At 43.6% G+C, this 12162-nt stretch overlaps 1 pseudogene; it reads right to left on the bottom strand.

Annotated features, from left to right (window-relative positions):
* LOC120932191 overlaps window positions 1-12162 on the bottom strand; it is a 191009-nt pseudogene that overhangs the window by 176589 nt on the left and 2258 nt on the right.

Here is a 12162-nt window from a genome sequence, read left to right as displayed (position 1 = left end):
CATAGATACCCATTAGATCTGACAGGCGTAAGGCTGTTATGCTGTCAGATCTTAAAAGCAATTTTTTTTCCCGCCGCTAGGTGTCGCATCGTCGTTTTCCCCGTCGTCTATGCAAATGAGGTAATTACGCGAGATTCCCGAACATACGCGCGGTCGACGCTGAGAATTTACGTTGTTTCCGTAGCGTACGCGACGCGTAAGGTTGCCCCTGCTATTAGGAGGGGCAACCATTGTTAAGAATGGCCGTCGTTCCCGCGTCGAATTTAAAAAAAATTACGTTGTTTGCGTAAGACGTCCGTGAATGGCGCTGGACGCCATTTACGTAAACGTCTAAGCAAATGACGTTGGGGCGGCGTCATTTAGCGCAATGCACGTCGGGTAATTTACCCGATGGAGCATGCGCAGTACGCTCGGCGCGGGAGCGCGCCCAATTTAAATGGTGCCCACCCCATTTGAATTGGGCGGGCTTGCGCCGAGCGATTTAACGATACACCGCCGCAAGTTTACAGGTAAGTGTTCTGAGAATCAGGCTGTAAACCTGTAAACCTGCGGCGGTGTAACGTAAATCACATACGTTACGCTGCCCAGGAGCAACGTAAATGTATGAGAATCTGGGCCTAAATGAATAGATAACTTGAGTGTTTTTTATTAGTAGTGATCTTTTATTAAACTACATTTTAAATCATCTATGACTTAAAACCCAAATTCAGTACAGTACAGTGTGTACCATAATGTGATGCCGTTTATTGTGCAGTTTGCGGTATAAACAGGTTGTGAAATATTATATTGCGTTTTGTATGTTTCTGTCAGCGTAGACCTGTGTAATAATCACTGCACATCACAGTGGTGAAATCAATGCTTCAACAGTCCACGGAGACTGTTTTATGGGTCACACTAAGCAAATGTGTCTAAGGGATTAGACCGTGAAAAATGTGTTTGTTTTTGAAGTACAATTGATTACATAGTCAACAGTAAAACATAAAAGGGAGCCTAGTCCTCCGAGAGCTAGGTCCTAAAGTCCTAATTATACACACAAAGGAACCACAAAGGAGCTCAACAACTACTTATAAAGTATGTTTTGTAATCTGTGGACGCTTAAAACATTTCGAAAATTCTCCCGATAAGTGAAAGTAAGAGCAAAAGTGAAGCGTGTTTATAAAATAAGCTTATTATCACATTATCTTTCAGTGGTGCATTTCATTGATCTATCCGAGTCGACACCAGGAGTGTGAGTTTAGTTTGATGAATCACACCGGTTTTCAAGGTAACGTAAGCCCGTTCTCTGTTTATATAATTACGTTGAAGGTCAGATTTTGATTATATGCCGCATTCTTGCTTGCTAATACAACACTGATTTCTTTTCAGTGGCAGCATTGTTGTACAATAAGGCAGTGTGTGTGTTTCAGGATCCATATGAAGCTGTATTATGCTGTTACAGTTTTCTATACAATATGGTATTACCCAGGTCTCCATTACACAAGCTACTGTATATTGTAAGTAGACTTGATATCTTCCGTATTATTAACCAACTGCATTTATACAATAGGGACTTTGCTTAAATTGTCTTTACCAACAACATAATTGTTTAAGGATGTTAATGTATGTTTTTCATCATCCACATGTTAAACCCACATTGAAGTCTCACTAGTTTTTTTATCCCTTTTTAGGCCTTGTGCACATAGAGCGTTTGCCTAGCATCTCTGAACGCCTTTTCTCCTGGCAGAGCAAATGCTTAAAGTCGCGTTTTGTAAATGCATTAAGGTGCCTTTAGAGACGTCAAGCATTTGGGCATTCATTCATTCCGTTATTATTATTATCAGTGGCGGCCCGTCCATAGGAACGCACGGGCGCCGCCCCCCCTCCCACAGTCACAAAAAAATAAAAAAAAATAAAAAAACGGGCCCTTTAAGAACTTTTATTCGGCTAAAATGTAATTTTGACATTTTAGCCGCAGTTCTGGCGGCCGTCTATAGAGGGCGCTGCAGCGCCACCCCCTCTCGCAAATAACACACATTCGTGCATAAATGCACAAATGTATGTTATTGTTGGTTGCCAGCGCTGCCTGGTCTATTCAGATAACCGGATGCGGGACGCCGGTTACCCGAATAGCGTCAGCTGGTTGGCTGAGGGGAACTGCCTATCAAAGCCAGCGGCTCTGATAGGCTTTTCTCCGGCTCTCAGCTGTCTATACTCTGAGCGCAGGCAATCTGCGCTCATTGTATAAGACAAACGGCCGTTTCAGCCAATCAGGTTCCCGGATTCTGGTTATCAGGAACCTGATTGGCTGAAGCTTCACCACAGCGGCAGAAGACATCGAGGGAGCACATGGAATCCTCAGGTAAGTGCTTTTTACAGGGAAAGGGGCACAGTGACATCATGGGGCACAGTGGTGACAAAGGGCACAGAGGTGACAATTGGCACAGTGGCATCATGGGGCACAGTGGTGACAAAGGGCACAGAGGTGACAAGTTGCTGTTTGATGGCATGGCACAGTGGTGACAATTGATGGCACAGTGGCTGCATTTGGTGGCATGGCACAGTGGCTGCGTTTGATGGCACAGTGGCTGCATGTGATGGGCACAGTGAGGCTGCAATTTTTTTTTTTTCGTTTGCGCCCCCCCAAAAATTTTGAGCACCAGCCGCCACTGATTATTATTATTATACAGGATTTATATAGAGCCAACAGATTACGCAGAGCTTAACAATATAAAAGGGAGACAGTACAGTTCCAATACAATAAAATACAAGAGGGTTAAGTGGGCCCTGCTCAAAACAGCTTACAATCTAGGCAAGAATATTAGTGTATTCTGGCCACTGAAATAAATGAATGCAATAGGTATGTTTAGGCGTTTTTAGATGTGTTTGTGGGTGTTTCAGCTTGTCAAACTTTTTTTTCCACTTAAAGGGGTTGTAAAGGAAAAAATGGGCCAGATTCTCGGAGAATTGCGTAACTTAGGGCGGGCGTAACGTATGTCATTTACGTTACGCCGCCGCAAGTTTTTCAGGCAAGTGCTTTATTCACAAAGAACTTGCCTGTAAAGTTTCGGCGGCGTAGCGTAAATCACCCGGCGCAAGCCCGCCTAATTCAAATTAGGCGGGTAGGGGGCGTGTAGCATTTAAATTAAGCGCGTTCCCGCGCCTAACGTACTGCGCATGCGCCGTCCGTAAAATATCCCAGGGTGCATTGCTCCAAATGACGTCGCAAGGACGTCATTGGTTTCGACGTGAACGTAAATGGCGTCCAGCCCCATTCATGGACGACTTATGCAAACAACGTAAATTTATAAATTTTGACGCGGGAACGATGGTCATACTTAACATTGATTGCGCCTCATAGACCCAGGGGCAACTTTACGCCGGGACAAGCCTAACGTAAACGTTGTAACTTTACTGCGTCGGCCGCACGTACGTTCGGGAATACGCGTAAATAGCTAATTTGCATACTCAACGGGGAAAATGACGGAGGCGACACCTAGCGGACAAAAAAAAAATTGCATTTAAGATCCGACAGCGTGAGAGCCTTACGCCTGTCGGATCTAATGGATATCTATGCGTAACTGATTCTAAGAATCAGTCGCATAGATACGACGGCCCAGATTAGGACTTGCGACGGCGTTGCGCCGTCGTAAGCCCTTTGAGAATCTGGGCCAATGTTTTTCCCTAAATAGCTTCCTTTACCTTAGTGCAGTCCTCCTTCACTTACCTCATCCTTCCATTTTGCTTTTAAATTTCCTTATTTCTTTTGAGAAATACTCACTTCCTGTTCTTCTGACTGTAACTACACACAGTAATGCGAGGCTCTCTCCCTGGTGTGGAGAAAGCCTCTTGAGGGGGAGGGGGGAAAGCAGGAGTGTCAGGATGCCTACTAACACACAGCTCCTTTCTCTATCTGCAAAGTAGATACCGTCCTGACCCTCCTGCTTGCCCCCTTTAGGAGGCTTTCTCCACACCAGGGAGAAAGCCTTGCATTACTGTGTGTAGTTACAGACAGAAGAACAGGAAGTGAGGATTTCTCAGAAGAAATAAGGATGTTTAAAAGCAAAATGGAAGGATGAGGTAAGTGAAGGAGGACTGCACTAAGGTAAAGGAAGCTATTTAGGGGAAAAAATATTTACCCTTTGCAACCCCTTTAAACACTGCTCTCCTGAATGTGATGATTTTTTTTTTAGCTTCTAAAAATAAATATGCCTGTAAACGCCTGTGTGCATGGTCACATAGGTTAACATAGAGGGGCATTTAGAGGCTGACAAAAGAAAAAAAAACTAAAAGCAGTGTTCTTTATGCCCATTGTGCATGAGGCCATAGTCTTGCACCCCTGCACTTCAATGATTTGTAAAAAAAATGTTTGCTAGGATTTGCCCTAAAGGAATCCAACTCCCAGCCCTATTAATTTGACTACATATATGCATTTAAAGTCTCCCTACCCTTTAATCTACCTTTTCCTATTTTCTGCTTTCAACCCTCACACTACAGTGCTCTATGCTGGCAAGGCTGAGTAAGAGCCACACCTCTCAGAACACATGTCCTCTTACAGACTAGTATTGCAGAGAAGAAGAGGGTTTGAGTCTGACCAATTCTACGATATTGAAAAATTTACTAGATCTAAAGCTGGTCACACATGACTCAAATCAAAGGAAACTGACAGAATTTAAGCTGTGGTTAGACCTTTCGACACCACCCAACCTAAAAAAACTTCATTTCAGAAATGAAAGACAAAAAAAGTCAGCCGAACAGTGACTGCAGCCAATCAGCTGCATTAAAATTCAGTGGCTGGTGTGCGTTGGAAAGAGGTGGGATCACAGCAGTGCCAATTCACTGACTGCAATGTCACACAGTAGTGGGTTGCCTTGTGTAACATGAGTCACTTTTGGGCACAGATTGAGCCAGGAAATAAAGAGACATATATTGGATTGTTTTAACATGGACAGTAATCTACCATATATTCTTTAAATGTCTGTAAAGAATATTGTGACCCAACCAGTCAATAGTGACTCATTTCTATGATTAGCCCTGGCTTGTGAGTTGTTAAATGAGCCTGGCTCTTGAAAGGCCTTCCATTGTGTGAGGCTGTTGAGATGCTAACTAAGACTGCTTCTGTGGATTGAAACTGAGAGTCAGCCTGGCTACCAGACCTTTCATTATGTATACGGTTTATGTGTGGAATGTACTTGTCGGATACGCAACGTCTGGGGGATAATTAACTCTGAATATCATTATGTAAAAGAATGTGATTGAAGCCCCCCATGGAGTGATGAGGGGGGGACAGTTTGATTGTTCCTGTGATTTCTGTAACCTGTGTACTGTATATAAGCAAGCTAAGAAACCATTAAAGTTGTCATTACATTTGAAACCAGAAGCACAGAGCTGCTTCTGGGAAATGGCATGGATCGGGTCCTGTTGGTTGGAGTGTCGATAAGCTGTCTTGGATGGAATGGAATATCGTGAACGGATTTAACCCCTGTCCCATTATGGGTTCCGTTACACCTTGTACTACACTGCGCTGGATAAAAATAAATGGCCTGCCATACTTTTTTTCAGCACACACCACCACAACACAGTGTGAACCAGCCAGCTTGGAGGCTGTCTGTTGTCTTATGTAGGGCTGCACTGAAATAGCAGCCCAACATAGTCGAAACAGATGTGGTGTGAATATATGACTCTTTGTTGTGCATTCCAACAGCTGTTGGTGCTAGCTGTGAAGCCTCATACACACGACCGAGGAACTCGACGGGCGAAACACATCGTTTTCCTCGTCGAATTCCTTGTTAGGCTGTCGAGGAGCTCGACAAGGCAAGTTTCTCCATTCCCGTCGAGGAAATAGAGAACTTGCTCTCTTTTTGGCTCGTCAAGTTTCTCAACAGTTTCCTCGATGAAAATGTACACACGACTGGTTTCCTTGGCAAAAAAATATCTCCCAGCAGTTTCTTGCTGGTTTTTGCCGAGAAACTCGGTCGTGTGTACGAGGCCTCAGAATACTGTTGCCGGCAGTGGGAGCTTCATCCATCCAAACCGTTTAGTGTTTCTGGGAAATCTATGGAAACAACTATGCGTGGTAAACGTTTGTTTTGAAAAAGGTATGGTAAAGAGGGATTATGAGTGATCCTGCTAGTGAATGTTGTGTGGATTGTGTAAATCGTAGGTAAAAACATTTAGGAATGGAAAATCGTTTTCTTCTTCAGGCATCAATAGCTGCATTAAGTAGGAGATATTACCCCTGACTCAAGTAAACACTTATTTATATGTTTCTTTTTGTTAACAGGGGGAAGGTCTGCTTACCAAACTCTAAGGCCTAGTACACACGAGAGGATTTATCCGCGGATACGGTCCACCGGACCGTTTCCGCGGATAAATCCTCTCGAGGATTTGCGAGGATTTGGATCCGATGGAGTGTACTCACCATCGGATCGAAATCCGCGCCGAAATCCCCTCGCGATGACATGTCGCGACGTCGCCGCGACGCTGTCATAAAAGGAATTCTACGCATGCGTCGAATCATTACGACGCATGCGGGGGATCCATTCGGACGGATTGATCCAGTGAGTCTGTACAGACCAGCGGATCAATCCGTTGGGATGGATTCAAGCGGATAGATTTGAAAGCATGTCTTCAAATTTCTATCCGCTTGAAATCCGTCCCAGGGGATAAAAATCCGCGGAAACAGATCCGCTGGATTGTACACACCAGGGGATCTATCCGCTGGAGCCGGTCCGCGGATCAATTCCAGCAGATGGATCCTCTCATGTGTACGGGGCCTAACAAATACCAAATATTTTAGATTGTAACGAGCAGGGCCCTCTGATCCCTCCTGTATTAAATTGTATTGTAACTGCACTGTCTGCCCCCAGGTTGTAAAGCGATGCACAAACTGTTGGTGCTATAAAAAAAATCCATACCTTACACCAAAATTTTACGAGTGGATTTTGAGGGCTGGCGAGCTATGGCTGCCTGGGAGAGGGTGGGTGAGCACCTCTGGCAAGCTATGGCTGCCTGGGAGCGGCGGGCGAGCACCGCCAGCAGGAGGGTTGTATGGGAGCTGTTCTCTTAGCGATCGGAAGCGAAGAGAGAGACGCTGCCTGGATGATCAGAGCGTGGGGAACATAACAGCTTTCATTTCAATAGATGTGTGTTCCCTCACATACATCCACCTCCTCTTTCTCTGGGCACTTTGATAGACAGATCACCTGTCCAATCCTGCGCAGCAGGGAACACGTAGCTATTGAAATGAAAGCTGTTATGTTCCCGGCGCTCTTATTATTCAGGTGGCGGCTCTCCTCTCTCTTCCCCTGCACAGGTAGGCTGCATTGGTGACACAGGCTGCATTTGTGACACAGGCTGCATTGGGAACACAGGCTGCATTGGTGGCACAGGCTGCATTGGGGACACAGGCTGCATTGGCGGGCGCAGGTTGCATTGGTGGACACTGACAGGTTGCATTGGTGGACGTGGGCAGGCTGCATTGTTGGGCATGGATACATTTGTTGTTAATATTTATTTTTATAACTTAATTCTGCATAAAACATGTAAGTGTCATTTAATGAGATAATGTATGAGGGCGTGTTTAGGGTCGGAATTAGGGGCGGGCATAGTAGGGGTTGGGCGGGGCAACTGGTGGTGCGTAACCCTTGAGGCCTGGCTAGTAGCTCAGGATTTGAAATTTTGAGCCCTGCCTTACACCATACATAATCAATTGGTTTTATTTTCTGCAATGAGAGCTGCACTAAAGCAAAAACAATCAATATATAATACTAATTGCTGTGGTTGCTAATGATGATTGAGGTATGGACATTTGGTAGCTATGGGTGGGGATACTAAATGACCAGTCATGACCAGTTGGTATGTTTTAATATTTGTGTGGTGTATCCACAAGCAGTCATATTTGTTTGACCACCTATGCTAGTTTTATGACACCAATGATTGATCCTTCATCTCTTATGGAACAATGTGAGATCTACTTCTTTCCCTTGTAAATAATTATTTGAATATACTGGCACAGATATATCTCTGGTTTACAACCTAAGTAAGGAGGTGTATTCTTTGTATATTTGTATTCCTCTGGTGAGAAGTCTGTATTGATCATTCTACTGGTAACATATTAGGTTTCTGTTTATTTATCCACTTTTATCTTCATAATTATTCCCACGTCAGGGACAGGACCTGTTGCTGATAGGAACAGGCAGGAACCTGGAGGCTGTCTGAAGTGACTGGCAAGTTAGAAGATATTCCAGGAAGTACCGCTTGCCCCAGGCAGCCTTGGCAAAGTGCCTGTTGGCTGTATCTGCTTTAAAGAAAGTGTAAATAGACCTTGCGTAACTAACATTGTAAATCAGAAAGTAAGATAACTGTGCCACTGAAAACTCACATTGTTCAATAAAGACAATGCAACGTTTTCCCCCTTGAGTAATCAACATCTGTAACCAATAACAAACCTCTTCTACCTCCTAGGCATGCCTTTTGGTAGAACATTGTGATATGCTTCCTCACAGACCAATTGGCAGTTGTGGGTGGAAGATTAATCAAACACCTAGGTTTTGGAACCCTGGATCACAATAGAGCAAGAAGAACTGGCATATAGACACCTGGAAGAGTCTGTTCTAACGTGCCCATCAAAAAAAGGGGAGAGCTCCACATGTTTGTACTAGGCCCAGTACAATCCTGTGACAATGGGTCACAGGATATATTCAACACTTTTTAGGGGCTCACAGCTCCCCCTTCATCAGGACTGAGGGACAAAGTATGAAAAAAACTTTTACCTAGATTTATCCCTTGTGAGGGGCAGCTGTGAACACATGCAACATGTCTATGAACGCGTTCAAGATAAATACATTTTTACTAATTCTAGTAGAAACCTGTGCTCATTATTTTATATATTGTTTTGACCACTTTGGGGACCCTTGGGAATACCGCGGTTAATCGAGAGCTGCCTTCAGGAATTTTTTAATTTGTTAGTATGTTCAATTCTTCACCATCGTGTATTCTGACATAGTCATGGCAGTTTTGTAAAAAATAGTTACTAATTCACATTAAGTCTGATATTGCAGTAAAAAGCAATGCCTTCTTAAGAGGTTGAAAAACTTAAAGTTAAAAAAAAACAGTGGGGAAAAAATTTGTAATTCAGTTAGTTAACTAAGTAATTTCCCTTACTATTTTTTTAAAAATCCGTCCAGCTGTATGTGACCGTTATGCTGACCATAACTGTGTAGTGTGTGTACATAACAATCCATTCATAACATTTTTGGTAACTGGTTGTGGTTAATTTTTTTGCTGTCATGATTTAAATTTGAAATAGCATACTGAATGCGTGTGGCAAGCATAGGAGACATGAGAACCCTGAAAAAACAGAAAACTGAATACTTACCTTTCCGTAATTTTCCTTTCCTGGTGCCTGACCATGGCAGCATACATATGGTTGGTTAACCGCCCCTAACCAACCCACAGGACCAATTATAACTCTTTAAAAGAGTGTCAACCCCCCCATACACCATTCTTGTAACTAGACTCAAACATTTAAGGATTTATAGAAAGGGAGGGCATATGCTGCCATGGTCAGGCACCAGGAAGGGAAATTTATGGAAAGGTAAGTATTCAATTTTCCGTTTTCCTGGTGCCTTCCATGGCAGAATACATATAGTTAATAACTCACTCACAGGGAGGGTTGCTGCAAAAATATTTGAATCTACATTATAGAGTAGACAGCTTTTTTTTTTTTTAAGCCATTATGAGTAAGTGCAGACTCCACTGGGCCATGAATGTGGTGTAGAATGACCGGTTTGCCGAATGACAGAGCTTCTGGAGAGATTTTGCGTTACTGTTGCCCAGGAAGATGCCATTCCCCGCACAAGCATTTCTTGACTTTGGACCGGAGGACCACTAGCCCACTACGTTATCTGGATAAGATGAACAATCCAACTTACCGAAGTTGTCTTTGATACCTACATTCTTCTTTTTTTGCCTTAAAGTAAGCCGTTAGCATCCCGAGAAGTTTATGTCAGACCAATAATAATGCCTGAGGAAGTTTTCCCTATCTGGTTCGGGCAGTCCGGAGATGCTGAAATGTACCGAAAGAGCTGGAACTACCTATTCCTGGTTGAGGTGGTTCGCAGAGGGAGCTCTGGGCCTGAACTGGCGAGACGGCCAGATGACCAGTTTGTTTAAATAGAACGTAATACCGGGGTCCTCAGCCTGAGGCTTGGATTTCCGAGAACCTTTGGACAGAGGAGATGGTGCTTAGGAATAGGGAGAGAAACAAAAAAGTATGCTGGGATTTACAGGCCTAAAACATCTAGTATCTATGAATAAAAGCCTTATTCCCAATTCTGTCATAGGTGCCGATGGAGGAAGACTTTCTGGATTGGTGAGCAGCAACGATGTACGTGTCTGTTGCGCTAGGATTTTTTGGAGTGGCCAGTGAGAATTGTGGAAGTAAGTATTAAGAGAGGTATGGACTCCAGAGAGAGAGATATAATTTTGCCCCTGTACAAATCATTAGTAAGACCTCATCTGGAATATGCAGTTCAGTTTTGGGCTCCAGTTGTCAAGAAGGATATTGGGGAACTGTAGAAAGTGCAGAGAAGGGCAACCAAACTGATAAGAGGCATGGAGGAGCTCAGCTATGAGGAAAGATTAGAGGAACTAAATGTATTCACTCTTGAGAAGAGAAGAATAAGGAGGGATATGATCAACATGTACAAATATATAAGGGGTCCATATAGTGAACTTGGTGTTGAGTTATTCACTTTACGGTCAACACTGAGGACAAGGGGGCACTCTTTACATCTAGAGGAAAAGAGATTTCACCTCCAAATACAGAAAGGTTTCTTCACAGTAAGAGCTGTGAAAATGTGAAACAGACTCCCTCCAGAGGTGGTTCTGGCCAACTCAGTAAAGTGCTTTAAGAAAGGCCTGGATTCTTTCCTAAATGTACATAATATAACTGGGTACTAACTAGTAGGGTTGTCCAGATACCGATACCAGTATCGGTATCGGGACCGATACCGAGTATTTGCGCTAGTACTCGTACTCGCGCAAATACTCCCGATACCAAAATAGAATACTTTTTTTTTTTTTTTTGTGACATCGAACACAAATTGGATGGCACCATTGGATGGCACTGATAGGTGGCACTGGCATTGATTGAATGGCACTCATAAATGGATGGCACTGATAGGTGGCACTGGCATTGATATGGTGGCACTGATGAGATGCACTAATAAGCTGCCTCCCTGCACTGATGCACTAATGGGCACTGATCTGCACTGATAGGTGGCACTGGCTAGCTGCACTTTTGGGCACTGGCACCAATGAGCTGCACTGACAGTGATCACTCCTTCAATGATATGTAGTTTTCCAGTACCGTATGCTAAAAAAACAGCCCCACACCATGATGTACCAGTTCTTCATAATTCTAAAGAAAATATCTTTGGTCTGTATTGTGGTTTGAAAACGGTCACATGACATTAAAAAAAGTATCGGTATTCGGTATCGGCGACTACTTGAAAAAAAGTATCGGTACTTGTACTCGGTCCTAAAAAAGTGGTATCGGGACAACCCTACTAACTAGAGTTGTCCCGATACCACTTTTTTAGGACCGAGTACAAGTACCGATACTTTTTTTCAAGTAGTCGCCGATACCGAATACCGATACTTTTTTTTAATGTCATGTGACCGTTTTCAAACCACAATACAGACCAAAGATATTTTCTTTAGAATTATGAAGAACTGGTACATCATGGTGTGGGGCTGTTTTTTTAGCATACGGTACTGGAAAACTACATATCATTGAAGGAGTGATCACTGTCAGTGCAGCTCATTGGTGCCAGTGCCCAAAAGTGCAGCTAGCCAGTGCCACCTATCAGTGCAGATCAGTGCCCATTAGTGCATCAGTGCAGGGAGGCAGCTTATTAGTGCATCTCATCAGTGCCACCATATCAATGCCAGTGCCACCTATCAGTGCCATCCATTTATGAGTGCCATTCAATCAATGCCAGTGCCACCTATCAGTGCCATCCAATGGTGCCATCCAATTTGTGTTCGGTGTCACAAAAAAAAAAAAAAAAAAAGTATTCTATTTTGGTATCGGGAGTATTTGCGCGAGTACGAGTACTAGCGCAAATACTCGGTATCGGTCCCGATACCGATACTGGTATCGGTATCTGGACAACCCTA

The sequence above is a fragment of the Rana temporaria genome, chromosome 1 (assembly GCF_905171775.1).
Source record: "Rana temporaria chromosome 1, aRanTem1.1, whole genome shotgun sequence".
Lineage (NCBI taxonomy): Eukaryota > Metazoa > Chordata > Amphibia > Anura > Ranidae > Rana > Rana temporaria.
This window is presented reverse-complemented; position numbering and strand designations above follow the sequence as displayed.